Source organism: Tachypleus tridentatus, chromosome 7, assembly GCF_004210375.1.
Source record: "Tachypleus tridentatus isolate NWPU-2018 chromosome 7, ASM421037v1, whole genome shotgun sequence".
NCBI classification, from domain to species: domain Eukaryota; kingdom Metazoa; phylum Arthropoda; class Merostomata; order Xiphosura; family Limulidae; genus Tachypleus; species Tachypleus tridentatus.
Genome location: NC_134831.1, coordinates 122,209,763 through 122,237,150, shown reverse-complemented (window position 1 = coordinate 122,237,150; position 27,388 = coordinate 122,209,763). Strand labels below are relative to the sequence as shown.

The window sequence follows — 27,388 nt, the reverse complement described above, 5'->3', positions numbered from 1 at the left end:
TGGGCTACCTGTCTCGTGCTCATCGCGGGTGTCGAAACCTAGTTTCTGACGTTATAAGCCCGCCTGCTTACCAATGTGCCACTAGAGGGCAACGTTTTTTTTACCCTCTCATTTACTTGACAAAGTCGTTATCATCAATTATTAAAAAATGAAAAAAAAAACGTTTAATCACATATGACATTTCTGTACTATCCAATATAAACGAATCTTGTCAAATCCATACAACATGTAGCGTGTTTCCCATTGGTTAGGTGACACATACGTGTTTCCCTATAGAGGTATTTATGAAATAACAGCCAGATTCATTAAAGTATGTTAATAACACTGCAGTTGTTAATTTTCAGCCAAGCTAATGATCCAGCAGTGCCGTTCAATAATAATCGCGCAAACTTAATTAGAAACGGCACTGGTTTGTCAGTTTCATGACGTCTACATTCGAAGCTTCCAGCATTTCAGACAAAAAACAAAGCAGGTACCTTCCATTCAGTGAGTCGTTATTTTTGTTGTTACAAAAATGAATCGCGCAAAAAATTTGTAATTAGAGTTTGATTTCAACATTGAATAGCCATTAAAAGACTCCCAGAATAAAGTTAGAGGGATCGTATCATAAAACACACATATAAATATGATATGAATTATTTCAAGTGTGGTCCCTTAAAATTTATTTAGTGCAGTTCAGCAGCTACATTTTAACAAACTGAAACGGACAAAAATTGTTTTTTAATGTTCAGGATAAAAACGCAATTTCTTTTTACGTGTATATGTTTTTTTATAACATACCTTTTTTCATGTAATATTATATCTTGTAACCTGTGATAAACCTTAGAAATATCATTATTTTCTAGTACGTTTTATGATACTCAACACGCAAATAAACATTAATATTTTGATATACAGGCTGGCCCGTAAGTCCCTACCCATCCATATGTTATTATGTTATATTCAATTACGCATGTATTATAAATTTGTTTCTTTTTTTTTCAGAGAAATACGGCTGATGTAAGCCCATTTAGACTTGAAGAGCGTATTGTGACAAGTACGTCGCATAATATTATGCACCGAGAATGAGGGACGCCAGACAGATACACTGGATACATAAGATATACGGATGGGTAGAGACTTACGGGCTACCCTATACTTTTTCAATATGTTTCTAAATTTTTCAGTAACTGATAAATATATACTCATAACCATAATATACTCATAACTAATCGATTAAATGCATTGAATTAAAAAAAAATCCGAGTTTCAAATAAATTCAAATGAAACGTCACAACATGCCTCATTTTCAAAACCTTCCCTCAAGTTAAAGGTCAGGTCATGTAATATATCGTGACAGAAAGTTTCAGCAAACTCTGGGTATAACTTCAGGACCTCCATCAAACCTGGTATATAAATACATTTCAAGTCGCAGTAGGTCAGAGCCTTGACGTCACTGCTGGATTTAATAACGGTTTCATTTAAATTAGTTGTAATGTCACATCCCACAAGATCTCCTTTTCCTGTTTCGGGAAAAATGGAAAACAGACTTATCAGTATAGACAACTATTGTTAACATTAATCATGCTAGGAATGTGAAAATTATAATGAACACTGACAATTCTGTCTTATTAGTATAATCCGTTACATTAACCCACTTCGCTAGTAAACTTACAGTAAGTATCAATTGTTGTTGTTTTAAATTAAGCACAAAGCTAAACAATGGGCTGTCTGTGCTCTGCCCACAGCGGGTATCGAAACCCGTATTTTAGCGTTGGGCGTCTGCTGACATACCGCTGAGCCACTGGGGATCACAAATATCTCTGACAATAATATTAGTTAAACGTAATGTCATAGGCCTCGTACTAATGTCTTACGGTAAAGATGTAATATTTCAATAAACTATCAAAACCAACTGTTCAGGTTGTTAATATTTAGAATTTAGCATTTTTAAAACATATATCGCTAACAAATTTACTGTTGGCCTAGGTACAAGTTTGCATTAAGAGTATTGAATTTATACTTAATATATCAGTAAATTTACTTGTGAGATAACTACAATATTAGACTTAAGTCAATATTTAGTACAGTTACAAGTGTCCTATTACATCAGACAATGTAGATAATACGTAGTTAGGAATTATCTTCAAATTAAAATGGTTTTGTCATACCAATTCAGTACTTTATATAGGATAACTAAAAAAAAAAACAATTTAAAATCCATTAGTAAAATATTTGTTCTTTACATTTTAATGCATGAACAACGTGCTAAGCTGAATTTTATCAGCACGCTTTTATTAATATTGTTCCTAATTCATTTTGTCTGATTTCTCTACAATTGCCAACGAGTACACGTCTAATGGTGATTGCCCAGTATTCCTGAGGCTCGATAGTCAGAGACAGTCAAGCATAATCGAATGAATAAACAAATTCTAGGTTCTATTCTACAGTAGATAAATGTAGTGTCAAATGAAAGTTTAAAGGGTACATCTTGTGTGTGTGTGTGGGTCTGGGGGCCAACCGCCCCTGATGGTTTGCCATCGTTATAAATACAAAGTACAGAAATATTTGAGTCGGCATTGTAGTTTACAGTTCACTGCATTGGCTCGGTGTCAGTATAGTTTTACTGACTGGAGACTTTCAGTATATTAGATGAGTCGGGGATGCATTACTTCTTGTTATAACAGTATGGAGTAATAATCTTAAATGTCCATTCTGTCAGAAGGACTAGATTTCCAAATCCAATCCTGATGTGTAAACACGCAAGCTGTACAGTTAACACTATACAAGAAAATAGCATCAGATAAACATCATCTGTCCATTCATGAGAAACTCTACGTTTTAGGTCGGATCCTGTTGGCATAAGACAAACATCATCTGTCCATTCATGAGAAAGTCTAACGTTTTAAATCGGATCCTGTTGGCATAAGATAAACATCATCTGTCCATTCATGAGAAACTCTGCGTTTTAGGTCGGATCCTGTTGGCATAAGACAAACATCATCTGTCCATTCATGAGAAACTCTAACGTTTTAAATCGGATCCTGTTGGCATAAGATAAACATCATCTGTCCATTCATGAGAAACTCCAACGTTTTAGGTTGGATCCTGCTGGCATAAGATAAATATCATCTGTCCATTCATGAACAACTCCAACGTTTTAGGTCGGAGCCTGTGCGGTTTTGTCACAGAATTTGAACCAGACAATAATGTAATAATGGACTCTATCAAGTGATAGGCTGTCTCCAATCAAATGGCTTATCAGGTTCTGACTCTAACAGTGAGGCACGATCAGGAGTGCAGCCAGGACTCTTCCCGAAGAGGGCACTGAGACGGGCTGGACTAAACATTGAGGGACTGAACTCTGGTTTCTGGGGGCATGTACACTATAGTGTTTAAGAAGTGAAGCAGCAATAACCTTTGAACATTTCGTGGGTGTAGGGGCTACAAGGAAAGTTACGGCGTATTGTAAGTAAGAGGTAGTACCAGTCCTAACAAGCCCCCTACCTCTTACTGTCGCCCCAGAATTTGGTACAAAGAGATAATACTTGATAAAACAGCTTCTACTCAGTTTGAAGGTTAAGGTGTTAGTTATATCCTATTGTGAGCTCAATAAGTTAATATTTTATAAATAAATCAATATATTGGAAAATTAAGAAATGTGGCGACAAGAACTTTGTGAGGAAATTCTGGTGATAAGAAAGCAACCTAAAAGATTTAGAAAAAAAAAAAACACGTTCCATTTTCTCTTAAAATGTTACATTATGTTCAATCGCTTTGTATCAGATATTGTAGTGTACCATATGACAATAGTAATTTGTATCAGATATCATAAGGTATCATATGACAATGGTAATCCATTTTATTACCTACCCAAAATGGCGACAACCATGCCATTTTGTAATACCTCCATCGAACCGTTGCAAACAAAATAAATATATCCTAAAGCGTCTCCTTTATGTACCAGATATTCACCAGGTGCACAGAAGTTACTTTTAATGTGACGAGCCAGCTGTTTGAGACAGCCCTGGGGGGCTGTCTCGAATATCGGTAAGGATAGTATTTCTTTGTTCAGATGCATCGAGACATCACCCCGAAGTTCGTCTGGAAATTCTCGCAAAATCTGTCAAAGAAATATTGAGTAATATTGTGTTGTTAAAATTCTCCAAAAAAAAGAACATTTCCGTTTCTTTTATTAAACTGATCTGCAGACAGGTTTATTTCGTGAGAAACTGACGTAACATAGAATACAATACTTACACAACATATATAATAAATATATTTTAAATATCAAAGTAAAATTAAAAATAAAACAAAGAAAGTATTACAAAATAATAAAACAGTAGAGAAATGCGTTAAATCACAATAAGAAAAATTTAGTAGAATGTACCATAACCTTGTTTGAATTGAGAAAACATTATAGGGGGCAGCACAATATTCAATCTTAATTTAATATAAGTATAATCCACAGGTAAAACGTTCAACATCAATAAACTTTAACACAGAACTAATTCTGGTTGGATAATAAAATTCAAAAGAAGGAAGACATTTTATAGTGTATAATAATACAAATCCTAGAAAATACTAGAATAATAAAATATATAACTTACTTTCAAGATATTTCTCGACAAACATTTGTGTTTTATATACAAATTAGAGTTAAATTCTTAGGTTTGAAGAGCAGTGAAAACGGATTACCAAGCTTGTAATATTATCCAGAGTTAGGATTAGGACTAAATTATTATTAATCTTTAATCTACACAGTTTTGAGCACCAGGATTACCTCATATAACATTTTAAATCGTTATTGAAATGATTTGTTAACTTTTTAACTTCATCGTTTATCGAGTAAGAATAATTAACGACGTAAAATGTTATAACTATGAATTTAAAGTTTTAACCGACAGTTAAGAATTAGTTATTAACAAGGATGCTTCTTTCAAGCGAACAAAACGTCTGGTTCTACCGACGCTGGACAAACTTTCAGATAAGTATCTATAAATATTTTCTAGCTAAAGGAACGTTCCTTACTTCGTTAGGATCAATTCCATGGTTTAGAGACCACGTGGTCTGGAAGTAATCTATCATTCGCTGCTGTAACTCCTTCGATATTCGATGTAGACGGAAAAAGTCCTTCAGATCTCTTAGTTTTGTCTGATACTGTGATCGCCGAGAATACATACGCTGAATGATAGCTGTGACGTTCCCAAAGACAACCGCGTGCATTAAAGCTGTAAGAAAAGTAATGTAATAGTAGTAAACTTTTAGTAACAGGTTTCTACTCACAGTCAGTTACTCTAAGTGTAGGTTACGTTCTATGAATTACAAAATGGAGTCAAGTCGCATAGTATTAATACACACACACGCGCGCGCATATCCATACTTTACTACTGATAATTTCTCAAACTGACGCATACATCATCACTATACGTCAAAATACATATAAAGAACAAAATATAAAATATTTAAAACCCAGTATTACTATGTCTGAACTAGTTACTCTAAGTATTGCACTAATTTTTTATAAGTATCTCAAAAAGACTGTTATGGGTATTAACACTTTTACTAATGAAGTAGAGGACAACAAATCCACCTTCTGAGATACATTTTTATTTAAAGTGGGTTTCTTGTCATCAAGACTAAAAATTTTTATAGTTCGAAGATTTTATTATATACATAAATTAGAGGTAAGGTTATATGTAATTAGTTATATCAAGATACTAACCTGTAATATAATTAGTTATATCAATATACTCACCTGTAATATAATTAGTTATATCAAGATATTCACCTGTAATATAATTAGTTATATCAATATATTCACCTGTAATATAATTAGATATAGAAATATATTCACCTGTAATATAATTAGTTACATCAGTATAGTCACCTGTAATATAATTAGTTATACCAATATGCTGTCATATAATTATTCACCTGTCATGTAATTAATTGTATCAAGATACTAACCTGTAATATAATTAGTTATATCAATATATTCACCTGTAATATCATTACAGCTGCTCACTTCTAACATAATAAGTTATATCAAGATAGTTACGTGCAATATGATTAGTTATATCAAGCTACTAACCTGTAATGTAATTAGTTATTTCAAGCTACTCACCTGTAACATAATTAGTTATATCAAAATAGTTACGTGTAATATAATTAGTTATATCAAGATAGTTGCATGTAATATAATTAGTTATATCAATATGTTTACCTGTAATGTAATAATTATAACAAGATACTAAACTTTAAAATAATTAGTTATATCAAGATAGTTACGTGTAATATAGTTAGTGTTATCGATATGCTCACCTGTAATATAATTAGTTATATCAAAGATGCTCACCTGTAATGTAATTAGTTATTTCAAGCTACTCACCTGTAACATAATTAGTTATATCAAAATAGTTACGTGTAATATAATTAGTTATATTAAGATAACCACATGTAATATAATTAGTTATACAAATATGCTCACCAGTAATACAATTAGTTATTCAAGCTACTCACCCGTAATATAATTAATTATATCAATACAATAACCTGTAATATAATTAGTTATAACAAGATACTCACCTTTAATATAATTATATATATCAATATATTCACCCGTAATATATTTAGTTGTATCAAAATAGTTACGTGTGATATAATTAATTATATCAAAGATACACACCTGTAATATAATTAGTTATATTAAGCTACTCATCCATAATAAACTAGTTATATTAATATACTCACCTGTAATATGATTAGTTATATCAATATATTCATCTGTAAGATAATTAGTTATATCAAGCTACTCACCTGTAATGTAATTAGTTATATCAATATGCTCACCTGTAATAAAATTAGTTATTTCAACATGCTCACCTGTAATATAATTAGTTATATCAATATGCTCACCTGTAATAAAATTAGTTATTTCAACATGCTCACCTGTAATATAATTAGTTATATCTATATAGTTACCTGTAATATAATTAGTTATATCAATATACTCACCTGTAATATAATTACTTATATCAAGATAGTTACGAGTAATATATTAGTTTTACCATTATGCTCACCTGTAATATAATTAGTTGTATCAATATACTCACCTGTAATATAATTAGTTATATCAAGCTACTGACCTGGAATATAATTAGTTATATGAATATAATCACCTGTAATATAATTCGTTATATCAAGATAGTTGCGTGTAATATAATTAGTTATATCAAGCTATTCACCTGTACTATAATTAGTTATATCAAGCTACTCACCTGTAATATAATTAGTTATATCAAGATACTCACGTAGAATATAATTAGTTATATCAAGATACTAACCTATAATATAATTAGTTATATCAAGATACTAACCTATAATATAATTAGTTATATCAAGCTACTCACATGTAATATAATTAGTTATATCAAGATACTCACCGGTAATATAATTAGTTATATCAAACTACTCACATGTAATATAATTAGTTATATCAAAGACACTCACCTGCAATGTAATTAGTTATATCAAGATACTAATCTGTAATATAATTAGTTATATCATTATATTCACTTGTAATATATTTAGTTAAATCGAGCTGCTCACTTCTAACATAATAAGTTATATCAAGATAGTTACGTGCAATATGATTAGTTATATCAAGCTACTCACCTGTAATATAATTAGTTATATCAAGCTGTTCACTTCTAACGTAATAAGTTATATCAAGATAGTTACATGTAATATAATTAGTTATATCAATATGTTTACTTGTAATGTAATTAGTTATAACAAGATACTGACCTTTAAAATAATTAGTTATATCAAGATAGTTACGTGTAATATAGTTAGTGTTATCAATATGCTCACCTGTAATAAAATTAGGTATATCAATATACTCACCTGTAATATAATTAGTTATATCAAAGATACTCACCTGTAATGTAATTAGTTACTTCAAGCTACTCACCTTTAATATAATTAGTTATATCAAAATAGTCACCTATAATATAATTAGTTATATCAAGCTACTCACCTGTAATGTAATTAGTTATATCAATATATTCACCTGTAATATAATTAGTTATATCAAGATAGTTACGAGTAATATATTAGTTATATCAATATGTTTACCTGTATTATAATTAGATATATCAATATATTCACCTGTAATATAATTAGTTATATCAAGCTACTCACCTGTAATATAATTAGTTATATCAAAGATACTCACCTGTAATATAATTATTTATATCAAGATACTCACCTGTAATATAATTAGTTGTATCAATATAGCCACCTGTAATATAATTAGTTATATGAAGCTACTAACCTGTAATATAATTAATTATATTACTTTACTTAAATTTAATGGTATATTACATTTATTGAATGTCATTGTTTCAGTTTATCGTCTTCAGAAGGCTTAATGACACTAGGACATTTATTGGGAGATACTAATATAAGATTATCTTAGTATATGTGTAAAAACGGCTCGTTTGAGTTGAGAAAATTTTTTTACGTGGAGGAGTGAACAACGTTTCGACCTTCTTCGATCATTGTTCACTTCTCAACGTGAAAATAATTTTCTCCACAAGTGTGTTTTCTCGACATCACTGAAGATTATCTTACTGACCTCCAATGAGCATAGTGAGTATTGAAAACACCTTCTCGTTGTTTGTATTGGCAGACACGTTCCCAAATCCTACACTCGTGAGACTGCTTGTAGTGAAATAGAGGGCGGTAATGTAGGCAGCAGTTGTGTCAGTGTGATTTATGACGTCATTGCCTAATTTAGTTGACAACTGGTGAAGCCAACCTTCGAAAGAAACAAGAACAAGGAACAGAGAAATCAACACACAAATAAAACAACCGTTAAATAACCATCCATAAACTTACACTCCAATTATGTTTTCTTTGCAGTTTCCAGTGCAGCACAGTGCTGAGATTCACTAAAATATATTCTGGAGTCAGTTCGTGTAAAGAATATTATCTTTCTTAATTACTTGTTAATACAGAAACAGTGTTGACACATTTAAAGTTCTAGTTGGCCAGTGTTGTGTTATCTAAATTGTAATGAAGTTAGTCAAATAAAAACGTAATTATTAGTTACCGGAGAAACGGTTACATTGTCTTTATCGCTATTCGATGTGATCGACTTCAGTTTACGTGTTATTTGTAATTATCCACCTATCTGGAGTAGAAATAAAAATAAAATAAATGTTAGTGTGAGGTGTTATGCCTCCATTTTATTTTTGCTTGTCCCCGGAGCAGAAATAAAAATAAAATAAATGTTAGTGTGAGGTGTTATGCCTCCATTTTATTTTTGCTGTCCCCGGAGTAGAAATAAAAATAAAATAAATGTTAGTGTGAGGTATTATGCCTCCATTTTATTTTTGCTTGTCCTCGGAGTAGAAATAAAAATAAAATAAATGTTAGTGTGAGGTGTTATGCCTCCATTTTATTTTTGCTGTCCCCGAAGTAGAAATAAAAATAAAATAAATGTTAGTGTGAGGTGTTATGCCTCCATTTTATTTTTGCTTGTCCCCGGAGTAGAAATAAAAATAAAATAAATGTTAGTGTGAGGTGTTATGCCTCCATTTCATTTTTGCTTGTCCCCGGAGTAGAAATGAAAATAAAATAAATGTTAGTGTGAGGTGTTATGCCTCCATTTTATTTTTGCTTGTCCCCGGAGTAGAAATGAAAATAAAATAAATGTTAGTGTGAGGTGTTATGCTTCCATTTTATTTTTGCTTGTCCCCTGGAACAGAGGTAACTCTAAAGGTTTATAACGCAAAATATCGGGCCTCAATACCTCTATTGACAAAGTATAGGTACATTTTCTTATAGTTGTTTTTGTTTTGAATTAAGCACAAAGCTATACAATGGGCTATCTGTGCTCTGCCCACCACGGGTATCGAAACCCGGATTTTTGCGTGTAAGACCACAGACATACCGCTGAGCCACTGGGGGGCACATTTTCTTATAACTTTGCGCTTGACAACAAACAAACAAATAGCTTTTGCCATTTCTATGTTTCCTAATAAACGCCAAAGAGCGTAATTTCTATCATCATCATATGAGACAATTGGAGAAATAAAAAGCTAGAGATAAAAATAAAGTGTTTAAATCTTACAATTTGATTATCGGAGATTTTCTTCAAAACAATCGCGATTCCTTTCCGAGTTTAATATTAATATTCGTGCAATAAGTTGGCATAATTTTCATAAAAATACCTCTGAACATACCATTGATGCAAGGCCCGGCATGACCAGGTGGTTAAAGCACCCGAGTCGTAATTCGAAGGTTGTGGGTTCGAATCCCCGTCATACCAGAAATGCTCACCCTTTTAGCCGTTAGGGTGTCATAATGTGACGGTCAATCTCGCTATTCGTTGGTAAGAGAGTAGCCCAAGAGTTGGCGGTGGGTGATGGTGACTAACTGCCTTCTCTCTAGTCTTATACTGCTAGATTAGGGACGGCTAGCACAGATAGCCCTAGTGTAGCTTTGTACGAATTTCAAGACAAACCAGACCATTGATGTATTTCTCTGTAAGAGATTTTATTTTTTAAAGGTACATGCCTGCGTCGCTCAGTCAAATTAAATATAATTGGCATAAACAGTCATTTTATTACTTTAAATATCACATTTTGTAGAGGGCGATGACTCATTGTTCTTTTAATATCTTATGCTGATTGTGTACGCTCACTGTGAGTGTTATGTTATAGAAATCGAATTACTTGTAGTCTATTGCTGTCAGAATGGCTTGTAGTCTTGTTAGTTGAATGATTTGTGAGTTTGTTGCTGTCTGAATGCGTTTTTGTCGGTTTTTAAGAGAATAACTTCGTTAGAATAAATATCATTATTATAAGCACTCTTCGTTGGAATAAATATCATTATTATAAGTACTCTTCGTTGGAATAAATATCATTATTATAAGCACTCTTTGTTGGAATAAATATCATTATTATAAGCACTCTTTATTGGAATAAATATCATTATTATAATATAACGTTGTTTGTTTTTACACTTCTAGTATGGGAATATTACTTTGGTCTTTGTGCTTATAGGAAATGATTGTTGGAATACCATTGTTTGTACGCTTTTATGAAATAAGTATTTGAATACTATTGTTTGTATGTTTCCATGTAATAAGTACAAGAATATTAAGTAGTTTGGATACTTCTGGGAATCACTTCCATCAGACTTTACAAATAAAGGAATATTGCTACTACAATTCCTGTTTGGAATAATGTATCATAACGTAAGTAAAATTTACGATAATTACAATTAACTTACTTAATTTGTTTTGATTCCCTCCATAACAGATGTTCATGAATATTGAGAAAATCGGAAGAGATAAACATAAATTTTACAAAATCACGGAATACCTCTCTCATACCTTCACCTTATGCAAATCTGAATGTGCATGACTGAACCAAGCTACCTTGGCTAAAATGTTTTAGTAGTTTTGTTTATAACGTTCGTAATAACAGGTAACAAAGATAGATATTTGCAACACTATTCGCGATCTAACAACGCACTAGTAGCCACATTCTACGGTTACAAGTATGCTCTGTGAGTTTCCAAGCAACAACCAAACCTCATAAACGATTGTTTATGTGCACACGCAAAGTGATCGATATGCATCTGTATCAGCTAGATAAGGAAAATGTTGAAGACGTAGATTCTATAGACTTCAATTCTGACTATGATCTAATCTTTGAAAGCGACGTTTTCAGTTCTGTACATCTAACTCAAGGATATTGTGTCGCATAAAGCAATTCTATCATAACAGTCGGTGCCTAAGAGGTAAATCTCCTACATAAGGACGAACACTATTATTGCCAAAGTCTGACATAGCTTTGCTCAAGTACTCTGGACTTTAAAATAAGAATGAATTTTCCTATAATTTACTAAGTGTGATATAATAACATCTGAGGTTGTACTTGAAACAGTTTGAGTCTAAAATATACCTTTCAAGGAAACAAGAAAAAGGACAATCTATTATAGTGGTACCTTGAAAAGTCTTTGTCTCAGCGATGAGACATTAACATTTGTGTGTGTATATATATATGTTTGTGTGTGTATAATGCGTAGAGTTCTATTATCTCCACCTTATTACAGGTGCCCTGATGAACCCTGGTATTGGCAAGTTTGTTGGCACTGGATAGGATTAATTGTGTGTTTCACATAATACAACATATTATTTTGTACTTTCTCCCATGGGTTTTCAGTATTTCCAATATTTTGTAGTTGCATCCCTAAACTGGGCGTTGAAACATTCTGTCGGTTCAAAATGATACATGAGTGTGTACATACAAACAATCTACAAACACTACATGTTTTAATTATTTTTTTCATATTTCTTCTTTCGTACTGGCTCTGTTATATAATAGAAAACGTCCTGTGTTAGGGTGTTCTGTCATTAAATTACTTTCAGCAAAAGGCCCGGCATGGCCAGGTGGGTTAAGGAGTTCGAGTGGTAATCTGAGGGTCGCGGGTTTCACTCTCCTTTCGAAAGGCCCAGCATGGTTGGGTGGTTTACACAGTAGACTCACAAACTGAGGGTTACGGGCTCGAATCCCCCATCTCACCAAATAATTTCGCCCTTTCAGCCGTGTGGGCGTTATATGTGACGATCAATCCCACCATTCGTTAGTAAAAGAGTAGCCCAAGACTTGGCAATGGGTGTTGAGGTGTTTGCTATCTCTCTAGTTTTTCACTTCTAAATGAGGGTCAACTAACATAGATAATCCAAGTATAGCTTTACGTAAAATTCAAAAGAAACCAAACTTATAGCCATCTTATTAAGGTAAAAAAAAAAGATAGTTTGCATAAAGCTCCGATAGAGGTGTTTTGAGTCAGTATGATCCTGTACATTGGCTCTGTAATTAATTTATTTTTTATGTTTTTCTGATTTTGAAATAAATTAGATATTTATCGCAACGTATTTGGTCACTAGCTTTCCACAAATATCAAGTGTCAGAAAGTAAGGAGTCCCAACACGGTTCTGTTAACATCAATATTAAAAACATACTTATCCGTAGACGATCCTTTCTTTAAATAAAAACATACTTATCCGTAGACGATCCTTTCTTTAAATAAAAACACACTTATCCGTAGACGATCCTTTCTTTAAATAAAAACATACTTATCCGTAGACGATCCTTTCTTTAAATAAAAACACACTTATCCGTAGACGATCCTTTCTTTAAATAAAAACATACTTATCCGTAGACGATCCTTTCTTTAAATAGTTTCTTCTTCTTTTCCAGAATATTCAATGATCCGTTTGTGGAAATTACTACTCAATCCCAATCTCATAACTCTACGAACATATTTTTTTACAGAAAGTTAAAATAATGGACGTTTATGCTAATATATAAATGTGTGTGTATTTGTCTGCGCGCGAAAGCAAAACTGAATTAGCTTAACTTATTCTTGAACTCAGCTGGAGTACCTATCCCCGGGACTGAAGTTATATACCTTCATGATTATCTTAGGACATGCAAAGTTGCTTCTCTTATACGTAATTGTAAAAGAAATAGCAAAGACATCCATAAACAAGTGTAACATTGAAAACCAAAATCGTTTATATATAACTTCACACGGACACGTGTAGACTCACATGAGTCTACATACAAATTTTGGTGAAGATCCATACATACCCTGCGAAGTAGTTACATATACATGTAACAGACAGTACTATTATATTTATATAGATAAGTAGTTACATATACATACAACAGACAGTACTATTATATTTATATAGATAAGTAGTTACATATACATACAACAGACAGTACTATTATATTTATATAGATAAGTAGTTACATATACATACAACAGACAGTACTGTTATATTTATATAGATAAGTAGTTACATATACATACAACAGACAGTACTATTATATTTATATAGATAAGTAGTTACATATACATACAACAGACAGTACTATTATATTTATATAGATAAGTAGTTACATACACCAGACTGTACTAACATATTTATATAATTATAATAAACATTACATATGAAATAAAGACAACATAAGGAAAGATACCACTTACAAATAGAATTTTTATTAACAACCACAATGTTCCATAATCTGCGATTCACCCACTGCTACTATCTGAACCTGATGTTTTGTTATATGAACACTAAGACTTTCCGCTAAGCTTCTGGGGTGGGGCGGAGATATGTAAATCATATCAGTGTTTGTTTGTTTGTTTTTGGAGCGAGACGTAAAAGTCAACCACATTACTTAATGTATTTTTGTTTTTCTTCTAATTAAAGCGGAAGCTCTCTGTTGTTTTACTTTAACATATTACGCTACCTTGGGGTGTAGCTTAAAAATTCGTTGTCTGGTCAATAACCAACAGTAGCTCGGAAGCCATATTGCTTGGTATCAAGTGTGTATTTATTTCTTATTTATTATCTGAACCAAACAGTTTGCAATTAACTATTTAGGACGACAACAACAAACCTCTTCTTTTTTTTTAAGGTTTTAGCTGACGTATTGATTTTCGACGTTTAGTCAGCGGGACAATATTTTCTGTTACGCTTAGAGACGTCTCAAACCAAGCAGCTGACAGCGTGAATTTCTCGGTGCCTGACGTCTAAGGTCTTGTAATTTTCTCAGTCAATATTTGCTACAATAATCGAAGCGATGGATGAGAGAGGGGTAAAATAGCAGTTCAAACTAATAACCTTCAAAGGCTTTAAGCCCAGAAAGTCGAAAATTATACGCCATGTTTTACTTTCTATCCTGTTTTAAGATATGGAACTTATGAGAGGCTGAGAGGTCATGGGATCCCGTAGGTTTCTTGTATCAATTAGCTTCGCTGAGCGATAGCTGGGCTCTACACCTTGTTCATTAAGAATCATTTCCAACATGTTTCACAACCCTCGGGCACATTGTAATGGATAAATACACCAGGGACGTTGTGTTTCATCAGCATGGCAAAAGTGTTATGTTTAATTCTTAGATAACTCTCTTCTTGAAACTTTGTACCTGAAAACGTTCAGTCATCGTATTTCTGAGTCCGTATTCTGCATGACAAGACGTGACGAAAGAAACACAGTCACTTTTCCAACAGAATCTGAGACTGGCAGAAACACAGATCATGGTTCGTCTTACGTCAGAATTACATCTGAAATGGGACACTAAAACTATGTGCTTTCAAGAAACGGATAAGTAAGAAAAAAAGAGTACTGTTCATGGATATTATATGGATATATAACCAGAAATATTTGTTCACAAAAAATAATTAAAGGCATTGCTCACGAAAACCATGAGGTAAGTAGTGTGGTTAACGTGATGGAAAAGAATATATATATATATGTTACAGGAATTACGTCAATAATGATTTTCTATATAATTAACGCTTAACTTAAAGCATCTCAGGTTCCTTTAACGTAAGACTTATGTTGTTTTCTTTGGATAAAACGGATGAAAAATTGGCTATGTTCTTATGGAACAAAATGGATGATGAATTTTATTGTAATGGATTTTTAAATATTTCTTATTCAGAATGTGAAGAAGTAAAATGTTGAACGGTTTAAAGTTTGATGTTTGTTTCTTAAACCACTTGCATGGACATAATTAACTTGTTATTAGAGAATAGGCCATGTTACTATTTCTATACAACCACGTTCATCTTAAACAAAATGTTAGCAATTTTAAGGTGGTTTTTGTGGAATACAATAAACAACATCTAACATACGCTTATGGAATACAGACTAATACAATTTTAAGGTGGTTTTTGTGGAATACAATAAATAACATCTAACATACGCTTATGGAATACAGACTAATACAATTTTAAAATGGTTTTTGTGGAATACAATAAATAACATCTGACATACGCTAATGGAATACAGACTAATACAATTTTAAGGTGTTTTTTTGTGGAATACAATAAATAACATCTAACATACGCTTATGGAATACAGACTAATACAATTTTAAGGTGGTTTTTGTGGAATACAATAAATAACATCTAACATACGCTTATGGAATACAGACTAATACAATTTTAAGGTGGTTTTTGTGGAATACAATAAATAACATCTGGCATACGCTTATGGAATACAGACTAATACAATTTTAAAGTGGTTTTTGTGGAATACAATAAATACCATCTAACATACGCTTATGGAATACGGACTAATACAATTTTAAGGTGGTTTTTGTGGAATACAATAAATAACATCTAACATACGCTTATGGAATACGGACTAATACAATTTTAAGGTGTTTTTTGTGGAATGCAATAAATAACATCTAACATACGCTTATGGAATACAGACTAATACAATTTTAAGGTGTTTTTTGTGGAATAAAATGAATAACAACTCACATACGCTTATGGAATACGGACTAATACAATTTTAAGGTAGTTTTTGTGGAATACAATAAATAACATCTAACATACGCTTATGGAATACAGACTAATACAATTTTAAGGTGTTTTTTTGTGGAATACAATAAATAACATCTAACATACGCTTATACAGACTAATACAATTTTAAGGTAGTTTTTGTGGAATACAATAAATAACATCTGGCATACGCTTATGGAATACAGACTAATACAATTTTAAAGTGGTTTTTGTGGAATACAATAAATACCATCTAACATACGCTTATGGAATACGGACTAATACAATTTTAAGGTGGTTTTTGTGGAATACAATAAATGCCACCTAACATACGCTTATGGAATACAGACTAATACAATTTTAAGGTGTTTTTTTGTGGAATACAATAAATAACATCTAACATACGCTTATGGAATACAGACTAATACAATTTTAAGGTGGTTTTTGTGGAATACAATAAATACCACCTAACATACGCTTATGGAATACAGACTAATACAATTTTAAGGTGTTTTTTTGTGGAATACAATAAATAACAACTCACATACGTTTATGGAATACGGACTAATACAATTTCAAACGAAGCAGCTGGTATAGTAGTTGTGAAGTACAACTGTGTATGTTGGTAATGTGTTTGGTGTTACATCAAAACTCATAATTAAATATGATTAAATTAAATTGTAATACATGATCAAATTATGTTCATGCGTTGATAACGAACACTCTCAAGATCGATGAACAGCTAAAATGAAAGAACACTAGTTACATCCGGGTAGTTTAGAGGAAACAGTGGAGCGATTTATGGCTAACGTTTCGGAATTTGGATTACAAGAGAACAGAGGCAGAAGGTTACATTCTGCCTGTTTTGGATAAGAGTACGATCAGAATATTTTTAGGAAAAACTAGAAGATGATCAAACATTCTTGGAAACATTCGAAGTTAGAAAATCCAATATAAGTGTCAATATTCAGCATGTCAAGTTATGCCACCCGTCGGATGCGAGTAGCTCTTATCTCTATCATATGATAAGTTCACAGATACCCGTATAGTGAATTTACTCTCACATTTTCTGAGATAAATACGTTTGAACCCAATGGAAATTCCATTATAAGATAAAAAAGTAGGTTTTATGCATTGTGAGTTTCTCAAATCTATGCAATATTACCAAAATAACATTATACACCTTACCCTTATGTCTTTGATAATAGGATTGGATAAGGCCAAATTATTTTGGGAAATCGTGGGTACGCTGAAGGATTGGAAGTAAAATCCTACAATTCAGTTAACTAACTGTTGGAGATGGTTGTTGTTGACTAGCTGCCCACCCTTTAGTCTAACGTTTCAAAATTAAGAGACAGTTACGAGCGTGTAATCTTATGTACCGTGTTTCTCCGATAATAAGACCTACCCATAAAATAAGACCTAGTGTGATTTTTGGGGATAGTTTTAATATAAGCCCTACCCTTAAAATAAGCCCTAGTTAAGAGTGGCAGGAAGAGGAAAGAAATAAAAAAAAATTAATTTATCAATTAGTTTAATAGTTAGTTAATTAGTTTGTTTAATAGTTAGTTAATTAGTTTGTTTAAGTATTAATCAGTTAGTTTAATAGTTTAATAATAGTTTATTTTAAATGGTTAGTTTAATAGTTTTACTTTGTAACTTCATTTTTTTAATATATCAAAATAAGACATCCCCCGAAAATAAGCCCTAGTGTCATATTTTGGAGTGAAAATTAATATAAGCCCTGTCTTATTTTCGGAGAAACACGGTAGTTCTGCTCCACAACTTGAAACAGAGTTAGAGTTAAGTAACTTAAGTAAAAGTAAGATAAAGCGGGTATTTGAAAATAATTTTGTGTTTTATTTAAATATTTAATTTCTTACAGTTATCAGATCAATATACTTTCTCAAACAATAATGTCTTTAAAATGTAAATAACATTGAATACTTGTTTTAAATCGGTATCCAGCAAGTAACTATACATAACTTAAATGTGTTATGCATTACACACACAGATAATCTTGATCATAATATTATATAGGAAGGGTAAACTTAGTATTCAGCAATGGAAAAATATGACTTCCTTGAAAAAAAATTACCTCACTAACATTCCGGTGAATTTACTGTTTGTTTGTTTTGTTTTGAATTTCGCGCAAAGCTACACGAGAGCTATCTGTGCTAGCCGTCCCTAATTTAGCAGTGTAAGACTAGAGGGAAGGCAGCTAGTCATCACCAGCCCCCGCCAGCTCTTGGGCGATTTTTTTTATCAACGAATAGTGGAATTGACCGTCACATTTTAATGCCCCAACGGCTGAAAGGGCGAGCATGTTTGGTGCGACGGGGATTCGAACCAGCAATCCTCGGATTACGAGTCGAGTGCCTTAACCACCTGGCCATGCCGGGCCCCACTGAATTGAATTGGTACTCTATGTGTGTATGAAAAGGCAGACAAATCTTAATATGATACTTACTTCACTAACTTTCCACTGGAGTGGATTGGAATCTGTATATTAAAAAGTAGAAAATCCTTAAGATCAATTATATCTCAGTATACAACTAACTGGATTTGGTTGGAACCCGATAAGGAAAGCAGGAAATCCTTGATGTCATTTTGTTTCATCTAAATTGTTATATGTGTATGAAAATTGAAAAAAACAAAATCCTTGAAATAAATTTTATCTCACCTACATCCCATTCGATTGGATTGACATCTATTTCTTCAAGTGCAATGACATACCAAACGCAGGCCATCCAGTGAGCGACCAAGGAAAACATAAGCATCAACAACGTTAGAATGATGGCACTGTACTGAGAGTAGCGGTCCATTTTTTGAAGAAGTCGAGCCAAACGCAGCAGTCGGGTCAACTTCAACAAGTGCATCAAAGTGTTCTAAAATAAAAAGTAGACACACTTTTCTTTATCGATAAACAGTGAAACAAAAACGTGCTGTTACATAAATAAACCAAGAACCGACAACAACTACGGTCTAGAGTGGATGATAAGGATTTTGTTTTTTAACATCTACTTCTGTTTACTTATAATATAACAATACACTTTCATATTCGTTCAGGCCCGGTATGATCAGGTTGTTTAGGCGGTCGACCCGTAATCTGAGATCCGCGGGTTCGAATCACTGTCACACTAGACATGCTCGCTCTTTCAGCCGTGGGGTCGTTATAATGTTATGGTCAATGCAACTATTTGCTGGTAAAATACAGCCCAAGAGTTGGCGGTGGGTGGTGATGACTAGCTGCCTTCCCTCTAGCGTTACACTGCTAAATTAGGGACTGCTAGCTCAGATAGCCCTCGCATAACTTTGGGCAAATTTTAAAACAAACAAACAATTCAAGTTAAAGCTTCAGATGCGACATCATAGGTCTTTGTATACATCTAAGCCATTTCATTTTTTTTTCAAAAGATATTGCTCGAGTAACTTAAATTTTTTTTTTGTTTTGAATTTCGCACAAAGCTACTCGAGGGCTATCTGTGCTAGCAGTCCCTAATTTAGCAGTGTAAGACTAGAGGGAAGGCATCTAGTCATCACCACTCACCGCCAACTCTTGGGCTACTCTTTTATCAACGAATACTGGGATTGACCGTCACGTTATTACGCCTCCAAGGCTGAAAGGGCGAACACGTTTGATGCGAGGGGGATTCGAACACGCGACCCTCAGATTACGAGTCGAACACCTTAACCCAACTGGCCAATTAAAAAATTAAACATATCGCACGTAACAAACTGGGAGTGCTTAACCCCCTAAAGTGGTCTTAACCGTTGTATTATTTGTAGAATGAAAATATACACCAAACACTATGATTTAATCCAGTAGCCTATTCTTAACACAGTTAAGCCTAAGTTTGACAATTAACTAGTTTTTAGACTTTATCTAGTAAATAAAACGGTGTATTTAGTTTGTCTTACAATCTCGCTGCAAGGTGAATTATAGCTGAGGCTATAGATCCGTCACCAGTGCTAAGCCCATTCTAACGTCATATATAACATGTATACATATTACATTAAATTTGAAACTTATGCCCACTTCTGTAGTCCCCAGTCTTACTAAATCTAGTTATTTTTTATTATTCAAGTTTAATTTCTAAAGATAAAAGTAATAAAACCAAACAATATTCAAAAATTCACAATATTATAATTTAATTTTTCTAGCGTTTTCTATTGTCAGACAGCGCCCTCTAAACCTCAACGTTGGAAGCTTTGTACTGTCAGTTTCGGTTTTTGTTTTAAAGAAGCTGAAAAGCGAAATGTCGATGTTTAATTAAATAATAACAACATTTTGATGTTATAAGGTCGTTTATTTCTAGTATTAGTTTGAAATAATTAAGGTATTATGACAATATAGTAGTTAACAAAGAAATAACAATCTCAATACGTGCCCTTTATTTAAATACAGTTTTAGGAATTGTTTGTTAAAGTTGTAACTTTCTCGTGTAAAACACAATAGAAAGTTGTAATTTACTTTATTATAACATCGAAATGGCCAAATAATTGTCCCCCAGTGGGACAACGGTAAGTCTACGGATTTACAACGCTGAAATCAGCGATTCGATTCCCCTCGGTGGACACAGTAAATAATCCGATATGGCTTTGCTATTAAAAAAAAAGCAACCAAAAATGCACACCCAAATAATTATGCTGGTAATATTCCCCAAAACAGTTAGATCAAAATATGAGTGTGTATTCAACAATGAACCCTTCTTATAAAAAAACAACAACATGTTTCCCACTCTCGATTTACCGTACTTTATCTCATAACATTCAAAGTGGCCTTACAATAAAATATTAAACGCTTTTTAAGAAACTTGTCGAGGAAGTAACGTAGTTTTATTAACCAAGTAAAATCTCTTTCCTCAAGGAGATTTTGTACAAGAGTGTTTTTATCTTCTTTAATAAAACGTGTTCTGCCTTGTATTAGTTAGACCTTAGGGAACTTCGTTAGTATATACGTTTCATTGCGAAAGTCAAGTTTGTTCCGAAAATTCGCGCACAGCTACATAATGGATATCTGCGCTATTCGTCCCTAATTTAGAACTGATAAACTGAAGAAGAGATAGCTAGTCAACAGCATCTACCACTAAGTCCCTCGTCTAATCGGATAGTGAGATTTGATAACTGCTAGTACATAACACTCACAAATCCAGAGCACAATATTCGGTTTTTTTTTTCTTTCTTTGTGCAGTGAAAAAAAAAGCAAACCATATGATCCACAGTCTAGTATATCAAGGACTTGGTCACGTCCAGTCCCTCTGTGAAAGATTCTAAAATGTATTATTTAATAGGCAAAAATAAATATCTTGCGTGTCTTTCTTGCTAACTAAACTTACTTTTAACTGAAGAAAACACTTCAGTGAAGATATTTCTATATGGGCACCTTTTTAGTAAGAAAGAATCGATATAGAAATATCTTTATATGTCCGTAACGAAACATTTACTGAAAAATACAGGGTGCCTCGTAAATCTCGTCAATAGCTGATCTTTGACTAAGAACCGGTTTGTAGTAAATTTTTAAATAAACAGAATGTCCTTATATATTTATAAACGGCTGATATGGATAGAGAAAGCCCTAACAGAGGAGCGAACAACGTTTTGACATTCTTCGGTCACTGTCAGGTTCACAAAGAAATAAAGGGTCACTGACCAGTAGCTGACCACATGTTTGAAGGCGGTTGTGTAATTGAGTGTAGAAATACTGAATAAAGAAGCAAACATAAACAAACGCAAAATTAAAGAATCCTTACTTATACAATAACTCAAGCCCAAAATAAACCAATACAAAGGAACACCTTTATACCTATATTAATAAATATAATCCAACGTCTAAGCACACCCTGTACATTCCTACACTCAATTACACAACCGCCTTCAAACATGTGGTCAGCTATCGGTCAGTTACCTCTTTCTTTCTTTGTGAACCTGATGATGACCGAAGAAGGTCGAAATGTCGTTCGCTCCCCTACTAGTGCATTCTCTATCCATACCAGCCGTTTTTAAATATATAATTCTCTACAAGTGGGTTTTCCTCGTCATCACGGAAACAGAATGTCGTATATAAATTCCAACTATAAGTTTTCTAGTGGACATTTAACGAAGGGAATTGTCGAATAAATCTTTATTAACTACGTTCTCCAAGAAATCCTTCATTTGAATAAAATTGTATCTGATCATATAAAACTTACCCTACTGTACAGGTTTGCTGCATATAGGAGATCGAAGGGTAAGGCAGCAAAGAGGTCAACAATGAACCAGCTACGAACATAATGAACAGCAATTGATTTAGGCTTTGCCACAACTTCTCCCTTTCTACTCACAAAGGTTGTGCGAAAGTTGATAGCGATGTCTGTTAATCCAACAGGAACAGTTAGAAAACTCAGATGAAATTAATATTTCATCTTAAAAAAAAAGAAACAACTTTATAATAGAAACTTCGACGTGATTAGCTAGCTCTTTATAGTTTTAAAAACAACTTTAATGAATAATGTTTCGATACAGCAGATTTAGAAATGAATTATTTTACAAAAATATCCAATAAGTTCTAAAGACCTGGACGTAGAAGAACATTTTCGAAATCGTTAAAAATTACGTTTACAGTCAGTAATAAACACACAATAGAACGACTTAACAACATTAAGACAGATTCACCAAACGTGTATACATTTAACGTTACAAAGTTACAACGTATGGCCAAAAATAAAGTGTTGTATCGCATTATAAAGAACTATTGTGACGATGTGATCATAAAACAGTTGTGTTAATATGTATATAAATCATATGAAAAGAGCAATCATAACTTGGCAGAATATACTTTTGGCTTTAATGAACTACTAATGTCTGCTTTTAAAGAGGGTCATTTAAAGACGGCTAAAAATACATTCACTTCTAAATAAAGTAATACGAAATAATCAAAGTTCACGTCTATTAGTTGAGACCTGTAATTAAATGCTAAAAGTTAATCTAGGTAGTTCTTAAGCTCATATGATGAAGGGTATCCACATATTTCTTATTTTAGTTTAAGTAGCATAAACTGTTCTAATATTTCAATTAATAACACAGTAACTGTCCTGTTATTTAGTTAGTTATCTCCTTTAGATTCCATTTAGAATCATAGGGCCTCAATCGCTTGCGGATTCTTCAACAAGTATTTAAGTGAGTAGGTTGTTAGCCTACTCCACCAAGCCGTCCCTAATTTAGTAGTGTAAGACTAGAGGGAAGGCAGCTAGTCATCACCACCCACCGCCAACTCTTGGGCTACTCTTGTACCAACGAATAGTGGGATTGATCGTCACATTATAACGCCCCCACGGCTGGGAGGGCGAGCATGTTTGGCGCGACGCGGGCGCGAACCCGCGACCCTCAGATTACGAGTTTCACGCCTTACGCGCTTGGCCATACCAGGCCAACTGTTCTGTAGTTATGTGTTATTTTTCGCCTGAAATAACCTCGATATCTCAAAAGATAAATTCCTGCAGTAAAACTCTGGTAACATTCAATTTAAGCATGTCTTAAAGAACACTTAATGTATGCTTAATAAATAAATGTAAACGAGAAATGCGTGTTTATAAATGTGTTAGCTACATTGATCTATGATTATTTTCAGAATGCGTTTGCGAAACGTCACAATAATCCACGTAGGATTAGGCAATGAAAAATAATAGTAGTAAAGCTATCTGATTAAAAATAATAAATGCGTTATTCAATTTCACTTCTCGAACTCACCTATAATAAAGAAAGCCTCAACAATGACGTCACATATGATTGTCTGATTTCTAGATGGACTTTCATTATTGTCTCGAAAGGCGGCGCTGTACGGAACAACAATGGCTACATAGAACGTAGCTACAAGAACTAACCAATCCCAGCAAGTCTTAAATGCACCGTAATGGGATACGATAAACTTGGATTTCTTTATGGCTGCTGTTTTGTATTCTGGAAGAGAATTTGAATGGAGGAGATTCTAGAAATAAGAAGAAAATTATAATAAATTAGTTTTTCAACAGTAATTATAACTCACAACTTAAAATTAAATTAGGAAACTCAGATATAAAATAGAAACTATTAAATGTGTGGAAAATACATCAAAATAAACAAGAAAAACACGTAACCTATCGATTCCTTCTTCAATTCTTGGCTAAGTGATATGAAACGCTATATTATATCAAGTATCTGGGTTGTCTACAACACGTGTTTTATTATTATTGGTCTAGTTAAACTTACGTAGTCACTTCATGCCCAATAGGCACATTCCGTAACACTCGGTCCCTTAAGATTTGTTAGTTTCAGATATTCAACGTTTTATTATTGGAACGCGCGATTATTATGCCTTTAAATGTCAGGTTTGGTTTCCCGTGTAAAATCTAAAACTTAATGGTCTAGAAAAATGGCAAACAAGAAGAATTTTTGTTTTACTTTATGGTTATTTGAAACGAATCGTTATCTACGAAAAGTTCACAGTAAATAAAAACTTATTTAACAGTTTCATAGTTGGATTAAATTTAATATGATAAACGTTTAACTTTTATTATAATTTATTTCTAAAGCATCGTCTTAATACGGAAGTTTTTTGTAAACTATGATTAACAATATTTTAATCTTACTTAGACTTATCAATCTAAATCTTTATCTGACAAAAGTCTGTCTTTGTTAGCTGGTGATTGGTGAACCGCTGAAACAAGTTTCACCAGACCTGGTATGTTTGTTTTTGAATTTCGCGCAAAGCTACACGAGGGCTATCTGCGCTAGCCATCACGAATTTAGCAGTGTAAGACTAGAGGGAAGGCAGCTAGTCATCATCACCCACCGCCAACTCTTGGGCTACTCTTTTACCAACGAATAGTGGGATTGATCGTAACATTTCAACGCCCCCACGATTGAAATGGAGAGCAATGTTGATGTGACGGGGATTCGAACCCGCGACTCTCGGATTACGAGTCGAGTGCCTTAACCACCAGGCCATGTCGGGCCAACCTGGTATGTACCATTCGGGATCTCAGGGTAGTAGCATTAGAGAATTCGGTGTTTGTTTCCGTCCCCCCTCTTTATCATCCTCCAGGTCTTCCCCGTTTGGACTGAGAAGTTAGAAGCTTAATAAAAATCATAAACTCACTAAAGTATCGATTAGGCTTAGAAATAAGACCTCTTAACACTTTTAGGTAAGTAAATACGTCAGACTGCATTAATCATCATTTGTTCATACTCTAAGTAACATAACACTACAAAGTATTCAGGCAGATACATACATATAATTAACACAATATAATATATTGTAAAATAACAAAATAAATTAAACTATTTTTCCTAATACCTTACTTCTGAAGCTAACTGCACCTTATATAAAAAAAAAAAAAGATGTTACAGAACCTGACCTTGGACCTACTTTCTCGATTGTACTTAATTCGATAACCGTAATGTTCACTGTATCAAGCTCCTTTGAAAGGCAGCTGAATTACAGACGTACAACTTTATAAATCTTCTTTACAAGCCCCACCGGACGTGATCATCACATTCCGTGGACTCGTTTAAAAAGTGGCAGAAAAGTTCATTGAAACACTTATAGAATGGATTGGCCCGGACATGATCCAATGTGGATTCTTCGGCCACGTTTTCATGGTAACAGTTTTTGGTTTAGAGGTAGGGTTAGATTTAAGATCTTTAGACTTGAAGCCTTTGGGAAATTCGTGTTATTGTTCATTACATTATCAATGTACGTTTAGTGTCATTAAAATGTTTTTAATTACATAAAGGTCCAGCTTGGTCTCGCTTTAAAGCCTAATACTGTTCTAAGTACTCTGTCATCGCATCGTCAACGTCGTACGTCAGTCTAATTGTAAGAACATTCTATGGATAGCGTACCGGTCTGTGTATCTGAGGGTCCATGGTTTGCGCCCAAATAATTTGCGTTTCGAACATTGGGATCTTGGGTGCGTGACACCCGAGATGGCTTAATCATACCTTGATTGGAGTAGTACACAAGTTGACACTGTTTATTGGGTGCGTGACACCCGAGATGGCATACCTTGATTGGAGTAGTACACAAGTTGACACTGTTTATTTAACTAACTTCACAATTTGGGGTAGCTTGCATGAAAGTTCTCATCGGTTAGCTTTACGCGAAATTCAACAAACAACAACAACACCCATTCAGCTACAAGTCTATTTGTGACAGTGTTACATTGTTGAACGGTCAGGAATTTTAACCGTGAACCAAATACATAACTACTAAACGTAACGCCCTCTGTAGCCACGACATTCCTATGCGGCAAAAACGCTACTTTAGTATACTACCACATTTCGTGAAATACATGGAAACCTGCAGGGGGCAATATAGGAGTCGGACCTACACACTGACCAAATACGTCACTCCCCTGGAAGGGGGTTCTAGGGATACATGCCAGATTTGTTGATATTCTGTTTAGCGTATCTTCAAATATAAAAGAACGGGTACATATTTCTGTCAAACATCTTTTTGGATAAACAAAACTGATATCAAGTGTTTTCCACAAGTGTATTCACGGCCCGTCATGGCCAAACGCGTTAAGGCGTGCGTCTCGTAATCTGAGGGTCGCGGGTTCGCATCCCAGTCGCGCAAAACATGCTCGCCCTTTCAGCCATGGGGGCGTTATAATGTTACGGTCAATCCCACTATTCGTTGGTAAAAGAGTAGCCCAAGAGTTGGCGGTGGGTGGTAGCCCTCGAGTAGCTTTGTGAGAAATTCAAACAAACAAAAACAAACTAAGTTTCACAGAGAGAATACAGATATTACGTTGTTCAGTTTAAGCTTAGATTTCATGTTGTCTTGACGATAGTGACCGGACAACTGGTATAACACAGCACGACTTCTGCGACGCTGGTAGTATTTAGTAGATAAACATCCTTGGGGTTCACGGTTACCGTTGGCATCTGTATGACGAAAAATTGGAAACTTCTTAAAAATAAATAAAAAATTACGAGCTCGCAAATAAACATTTTCAAGAAGTCTGTTTAAAACACTTTAAACAGTCTATTGTA

General features: G+C 33.5%; 1 pseudogene across 1 annotated transcript in view; it reads right to left on the bottom strand.

The window, feature by feature from the left end:
• LOC143256514 (voltage-gated delayed rectifier potassium channel KCNH8-like) overlaps positions 1-27,388 on the bottom strand; it is a 91,701-nt pseudogene that overhangs the window by 11,164 nt on the left and 53,149 nt on the right. The window contains exons 4-11 of the transcript XR_013031393.1: positions 27,144-27,280; positions 24,101-24,338; positions 22,564-22,724; positions 19,056-19,260; positions 8,621-8,803; positions 5,011-5,210; positions 3,853-4,102; positions 1,278-1,502 (exon numbers count right to left, since the gene is read on the bottom strand). The product of XR_013031393.1 is annotated as a voltage-gated delayed rectifier potassium channel KCNH8-like (transcript). The remainder of the gene's footprint in view (positions 1-1,277; positions 1,503-3,852; positions 4,103-5,010; positions 5,211-8,620; positions 8,804-19,055; positions 19,261-22,563; positions 22,725-24,100; positions 24,339-27,143; positions 27,281-27,388) is intronic.